The following is a 7,795-nucleotide window of genomic DNA, read 5'->3' as shown; positions in this document are numbered from 1 at the left end:
AGAGGTAGCAAGCATTTACCATATTCAGGGAGCCATGCTAAATGTTGTAAGCAAAAGACAATCACTGGTCTCATGGAGTTTAAGACAAACCATAAAATTTGTTCTGGTGCCTGTTATGTTCCAGGAATTACCAGGGCCCAAGATAGAATCTAACAACGTGGTTTAATGCATAAATTTTAAGTCAATGATTTTGTTTGTTTATTCATTCTTGATGAGGATGGGATGTTATTACAGGAGGCCAGGCATCACTGAGAGCCTACCATGTATCAGGTGTTATGCTGGAAAGTAAAATGTAGTGCTGATGATATTGAATTTGATTCCTGCTTTCATGTAGATTACATTTTTGCCTAAAGGCAGAGATTATGTTTCTAAACACATAGTTATTTACATAAATGAATAAATAGCAAAAGTACTTACATTGTATTTGCATATGTTGGAACAATCCTGTGAGCTAGTCCATGTTCCAACACTTAAGACGCATCCCTTTACCAAGTGGTTATAAGGCTTTGGCAACATCATCTGATTCTCAGTCAGCAAGAATCCAACAAAACCTGCATGATTGCTGTTCTTTGTTGTTATGCTGATATCCGCTTTAGCAGTGGCAGTTCTGCATTCTTATCCTTTAGTATCCAAAGTATTTTGGAAACCACTGCTCAGATGACCACTCAGTTGTCCATGGTGACCCTAACTTGTATCTAAGTCAATTCTTTTCTCTTCCGTGCCAGCTGTTAGGCTATAGAAAAGGAGGCACAAAAATTTATGGACTTCACACCTACGTAGCATATTTCTACTGAGGAATTCAAGGTACTCTGGATTTTTTATTACTTTTAATTTAAAATAATCCTGAACTTTAAGATGGAAGAGGTAGTTTTCTTGCCTACTAAATGGAGAAGCCTGAGCACAGGATACCTTATCTCATGCTATAGCTCTATTCCTGAAAAATGGCACCAAACCAAGCAGGTGACAGTGATGATATAGCTTACGAAGTAAAGAAATCCTGGAGTGGAAATACTGTTAAAACATACCATTTCTCCATTTATTTTTTAATTAGAAATTCAGCTTTATGTACATTTGGCCTAAGGAAATATGGCCTGCCTAAACTACATTCTTTGGACTAGAATTGTTAGTAGAAGCTTAGGTCTGAGGTTCCTTATTGAGATGTCAATGGCAAATGACCTTTCATTTATCTATAAAAAAACTAAAGCTTCTCAGTCTGGCCAAGAAGATTTTCCAAAACGGGGGCATCATCTATATTTACAATCTTATTTTTTGAGTATTGACTTTTTTATATAAATAAATGTATAAAATACGTATACCATTAGTTCTGCAGGTCTCCATTCAGCAGGTTGGCAAGTAGTATTGAAAAGCTGTGGGCTCAGCACTACTCTTAATCTCTCCATCAATAAGTACCAAGTTTGGCAGGTGTATAAGAAACATTATTCTTCTGGAATAGGAATTATTCTGTTCTTCTGAGCCTTAAGTGCCTGGTGTGGGTCCCTCGGTGCCCGGGTGTTCACAGACATCTGTTTCTTCATGCCCCTTGAGAATTTGCCCTGCATTTTCTTGTTGCACTGGAGCCAGTTACAACCCATCCTTTATCAGCCAATGTCTTCTCCCTGGTCTTTGGATCTTGCTCCTTCTATTTGTGATTTGCCCTGATAATCTTTCTCAATTTTGTGCCTCAAAATTCATCCTAGCAACATATAGCTTCTTGTTTATACATTTTTCTTGTCTTTAGAACTTTGCTCACATTGCACTTTTGCCTGGAATGTCTTAGCCAATCAAACTTCCGCATCTTGGAAGATCCAAGTCAGATGTCAATTCGTCCAGGATCACTTCCTCAGTCCATAGACTTGGTAAATTTTCTTTTATTTTCCACAGTAAACCAAATTGCAATTTACTGTTTTTCATTATGTAAATCAGTTTTACTTAATAATTTTCAGCATGGGAAACTCTTATAAAAAGGATCCAAGCACAGGACACAGGGCTACATCAAACAGCATTCTTTAGAACTTCCACCCTTCTTTGTGACACCCCCAAGCTCCCTGGTGAACTCTGTTTCCAAGTACTCCTGCAAAGCACAGCACAAGCTCAGTTCATGTTCTCAACCCACTGGCTTCAGTTCACATGACCACACTTGCAGCGCAGTAACAGAAAAGAACACACACCATACAGCATTCATAGTGGTTGACAAAGGGGTAAGGGGAATGCAAGCATCCTTTTACTTAACACATTCAATTAATGGGGCTTATCTAAAAACAAAACTCAGGTACAGTCTTCCAACAGATGTGGATGTCCTTCAAATACAAAAAACGGTTGTACATTATTTGCTGTCTTTTCTGTCTGCATGCTCTCTCACCAAAGCCACAGGATTGAGAGACACATCTTGCCAAGTTGAAAAATATCCATTATGCACCACCAAGTCTCTGCACGGGCTTTTTCCTGTTCTTGCTCATACTTGCCTTTCATGCCTTGTCACCACCATCAATCCCACATAAAATTTCAAAAGTTCAAACAGCCTACTGGTTCCATATCACAGGTCTGTGTTCATAGGATTGGTACAACTCCATGAAATAAAGAGTGGCAGATAAAAACGGGACACCCGCTGTCAAAAATGTAGCTTCTGTAGCATGCTGACGAATCCTTGAATGAGAAAGCATGTAGACAGAAATATTCCTATGGCAGACTATTCACAGCTCTACTTTCAATGAAGTGCTTCTTCCATAAACATTTGAAATGAGATGAACTGCAGAGATTAAATGAAGGCTTCATATTTCATTTTTGCATATGAAGGGAAGCAAGTGTTAAAAAACAAAGTCAAAATAAAAGAACTAAACACTGTGATGCCATGATCTCCAAAAAAAGGAGATTTGTCCTAAGGAAAAAATGCATCTGGTGGGGTTCAAATTAAGTCAAGGAGAAAAGATAGGGTGCCTGGGCGGCTCAGTTGGTTAAGCATCTGACTCTTGATTTTTGGCTCAGGTCATGGCTCAGGTCTTGAGCTCAGTATCACGAGATTGAGCTCCCCATCAGCTCTGTGCTCAGGTGGGAGTCCGCTTGAGATTCCCGCTTTCCGTCTCCCTCTGCCCCTCCCCCTGCTTGCACACGCATTCTCTCTCTCTCTCTCTCTCTCAAATAAATAAATAAATAAATAAATAAATAAATAAATAAACAAACACAATCTTTAAAAAAGAGACCAAGAGAAAAGAATGTAGTTTTAACCAATGTTTTCCATATTACAGGAGAAACCTTTTGATATCAGTTGTAGTGTGTTGGTTTTTACCTATCAGGCAAACAGCAGTTCACTTTTAAACACTCAATATTTCTACCCTCTATGTAACAAGACTTATAGGATTCCTTTAGTTTTTCCTTTTTCTAAGGAGAAAGGTCAAAAATACTCCTGAATGTATGCTACACCGAACAAACCGATTTTGAAAATTATTTGTACATATGCATTTTACAATATACTTACCACGTGTTTAGAACAATTTGAATTCCCAGCAGTCTATACCAACTCCACTGCCTGCATTCCCCAGCCGGAAGATTTAGGATACACACTTGAGCCAAAGCCTCTATGAAAACCACTGCCTGATCTTGCATTTGATGCGGATCCCCAACCCATTGCTGCACCTGAGTTAGAATGGCTGTAGGAACTATTTCCAGAACCAAAGGCCCGATTTGGCTCCCTCTGCATGTTGCCTTGGATTTGGTTATTACCGCATGGCCCTGGCTGGCTCTGCTGACTGGCTAACATGCCCATGAAGCCCCAGCTGTTCTGCAGTGCTGCATGGGCTGCAGCCGGATTTACGCTAAAAGCCCCGAAGTTCACCCCTCCCTGACATTACTACTTTGATTGTTTCCCAAGCCAGCTCCACCCCTTCTACTACGAAATCCACCTTGATTCCCAAAGCCTCCTGGATTACCACCAAATCTTCCACTTCTGTCTGTTATTATCGTGCTTAGGCTCAGCATTTGATATATGAATGCCGATTCCTTTAAGGATCAGGTCCTCTCCACCAAGACACTGGGCAACTCGATCATCTGCAAATGTAACAAAGGCAGAGGACCTGAATGGTTTGGGAATAAAGACATCACCACCTCCCTGTCCTGGCAATTGCCTGTTTTTTTTTTTTTTTTTTTTTTTTGTTGTTGTTTTGTTTTTTTTAGGTTAACACTTTTACATTTATTACAACTTTAATAGAAATAGATTTATGGAAATATAAATAATTCTAATCCTTATCTTAATGTAAAGCAAATAGGATACAATTTTTGAAGTGTTATTTTAAACCCATTACCATAAGATTTTTGCTCATTAATTACATTTCATACCAAAGGGGGACGGGTGCTGAGAGGAGGGAGGTAGTAATAAGAGGGAAGGATTACAAAGGAGGGAACACCAAAAATGTCTGGCAGTGACAGTTATTGGTCACTACCTTGATTGCAGTGATGGTTTCACAGAAGTCAAAATTTACCAAATTATATGCTTTAAATATGGTTTATATCAATTTAAACTTTAATAAAGTACATTGTAAAAAATAACCTGCTGCAGAGAAGCTGAGTATGAAGCAGTCCAAAGTACTATTTTTTTAAGACATCCAGGCCTATTTCTGAGTTCAACAAATCTACACTAGATGTGCAATTTAACTAGTTTCTGTACTTTATAAGCTCCCTTTCAACCCATATGGCCCAACTCTTTACCAGCTACTCATTAGAGAGCAATTTTGCTAAGCTTTAATGGTTCTATTGAAATACATTTGTATGGGTCCCCCCACTCAGTAACCAAACTTGTTGATGCTATCATTTAATAAGTAACTCATTGGCAGTCATGTCCTCGGTACTACGACACGCAACAAACATCCTCCTGCTTCTTAAGGGCTCATTTGGACTTTGCTTAGAATTAGGAAGTTTACAGTGACACCATTGTCCATCTATCATATGTTGCTGTGATGTTACTTTCACCTGAGTTTCATATTCCATAAAATGAACAGAGCCAAACTGCCTTGAACAACTAGTTTTAGTATCTTTCTTGATCTGATCCGCAAGGACATCTCCAAAGGTATTAAAATATTCTTTGCTGGTCTCTGTGGTCTGCATTCATTTATTTCTAGATAACTTTCCCATCTTCATAGACCCATTGTTGAATGCCCAGCAGGCCCTGAAGTCAGAGACACGCAAATAGTAAGATAAACCTCCAAATGCAAGAGATGTACCCACTTTTATATTGTGTCTTCCTGGAATGCTCTCCACTGACTTCACTATTTAATTAAACCTTACAAATTCAAATTTTATTTCAGGTTCTGTTTTCTTTGTGAAGTTTCTTTAACCACCTACTCTTATAGTAATCCCTTTTCCTTTGCATTCTTCTTAGTTTATAGACTCCCAAACTGGCTCTTCTCTTTCTTTTGTGTTGTCAGTTTTTTTTTTTTTTTTTTTTAGTTTTTTTCTACATACCTATGCTGTCTTCTCAGTAGGATTGTCAGCTTCCCCAGAGTGGGTGTTTTAACTTGGAAATGCCTAGGACAGCCTGGGTGGCTCAGCGGTTTAGCACTGCCTTCGGCGCAGGGCACAATCCTGGAGACCTGGGATTGTGTCCCACGTTGAGCTCCCTACACGGAGCCGGCTTCTCCCTCTGCCTGTGTACCTGCCTCTCTCTCTCTCTCAATCTCTCTCTCTCTTTCTCTCTCTCTCTCTCTCTCTCTCTGTCTCTCATGAATAAATAAATAAAATCTTTAAAAAAAAACCTTGGGAATACCTAAATTCAGAAAATGTGGGGACCTCAGTGACATGGACCACAAGAGGGCAGAGGGTGGGAATGGCAGAATGAGGTCAGAGATGGAGGGGAAGAAGTTGATCTGTCTGTAGAGGGCTCTCAGGGGCTTTGGGGGGGCTGGCCAGTGCTCTAGGTCCAAGCCACATGGGGAGATCAGAGGTGGTTCATGCCAATGCTGGGATCAAAGAGTCCAATCTGCTGTGTGGAGTGGGATGATGTGAGGGGACTCTGGGCAGTAGGATTGTATTGTGGCCCTGGTTAAAAAGCTCTCCTAAAAGGAAGCCAACCAGGCTGTAGGAACAGGGAAGACTCTGGTAAAATCTGGATAGAGTGCCAAGAAAGGGCCCCTGAACAGTAGGAAATGGATTTGGGCTAGCAGGTTGAGGCAGGTGAGGTAAGGGGAGGAGGAGGAGGAGAAAGAGAGAGAAAAGGAGGAGAGGAGATAGGAAAGGGAAATGAGGAGAAGGTAGAGAGGCTAGCAGTGAGAGAGAAGAGAAGGGAGAAATAGTCAAAGAGAAGAGAAGAAAAAGAGAAAAGGAGGCAAATGGAAGTAAAAGAGAGGAAAGAAGGAAGAAGATAAAAAAGATTAGAAGGGGAAAAGCAAAGGGGGGGGGGAAGAAGGGGAAAAGCAAAGAGGGGAGAAGGAAATGGGAGGGCTTATCCTTGCACAACAACTGCCTAAACAAAGTCCCACCCAACAGTCATGCTAGGAGAGTGGGTCAAATTGCACTATATCTCTTTAGAATCACTATCAACATTTACCTCCCACATAGAGACTTTGACATCTGCCATTTTTGGAGACTGTGAATAAAAACATTTTAAGAAAATTTGACTGCATTTAATTTACATTCTATATGCATTCTACATTATGTGTACATTACATTAAGTGTCCATTTCATATATTATTAAACATGTATTTTTCATTGGACAAAAATGTGGTGTGCTCGCTATACAAATGCAGTTTTGAAACTGATTTTCTAACTCACCCACTATATCAGCCACTTCTAGCTTAACCATGTTGTGACTAATAAGCCAAAACTCCTGTGTGCAGTCCTAGGTTTGCCTCAGTTCCAGCCATAGCCAGCTTATAGGTCGGAGGCTGTGGATGCATTCCTGGGGCTCTTTAGAACTGGCTTATCTCTGATCAGTGTCCAGATGGTTGAGAAAAAGGTGACCATGATGCAGTATAACATTCAAGTAAGGACAGCCTCAAAAGTCAATAATTCCCAGCACCCTGATATGTTAGATATGAAATAGATCAACACAAATAAAATAATACTTGTGTGTACCGTGAGGCTGCTAGGATGGTGAGACAAGCACGATACTATCTACTGTTACTTTTGTTTGTATTATTATTGGTTTAGTGCTTATATTTTAACACGTAGTATCTTGTGTGATCCTCACAGATGTTCACAAGGCTGACAGAGCAGGTGTTATAACCTTGCTGGACTACCGAGGAAGCGGAGTTTGGCTAAGGTGATATGAACATACACAGGGAGCCCCAGAAGTCCTCAGTTGCCTAGTTGAGTGCTGTTTGTACTCTCATGAATGGCTTGGCCAAAGAAAAAATGATTATTCCTATATCTTTTCTGAATGGCCACAAAATAATATGTGGTATATCCTATCAACCCCCCAGTAAATGATTGTGCAGCTGTACACTGTTTGATATGCGTTAACAATTTTAGTTTCAGTCATGGTTTATTTCTGTGCTGTTTCTCCATTATCTTGCAAAATCAGGAAAATAATACTCAAAATTTTAAGGCTAAGGGGCCACTGGGAACAGGGTTCAAAATAAAACTGGCTTCAAAAGCCCTCTAAGTTTTATGAGTGTGTGTAAAACCAACATTTGATGGTGGCTGTGTGTGGTTTTGAAGTTCTTTCTTGTTGAAGTGAAAAGACAAAGTGGTAAATCCAGGAGGAGAATCAGGACAGCCAATTTCTGGCTTGCTCTGTGCCTCTTGACAGGTTGTTAAATATCCATACCTTGTTATCTCCTAAATGCAAACTGGGGCAAACACCAAGGCA

General features: G+C 40.1%; 1 pseudogene; it reads right to left on the bottom strand.

Annotated features, from left to right (window-relative positions):
* Positions 1-3,505: 3,505 nt before the first annotated feature.
* On the bottom strand, positions 3,506-5,094 carry LOC112908374 (TAR DNA-binding protein 43 pseudogene; annotated as a pseudogene).
* Positions 5,095-7,795: the final 2,701 nt, after the last annotated feature.

The sequence above is a fragment of the Vulpes vulpes genome, chromosome 4 (genome assembly GCF_048418805.1).
Source record: "Vulpes vulpes isolate BD-2025 chromosome 4, VulVul3, whole genome shotgun sequence".
NCBI lineage: Eukaryota > Metazoa > Chordata > Mammalia > Carnivora > Canidae > Vulpes > Vulpes vulpes.
The sequence above is the reverse complement of the archived record's forward strand: the minus strand, read 5'-3'. Positions and strand labels throughout refer to the sequence as shown.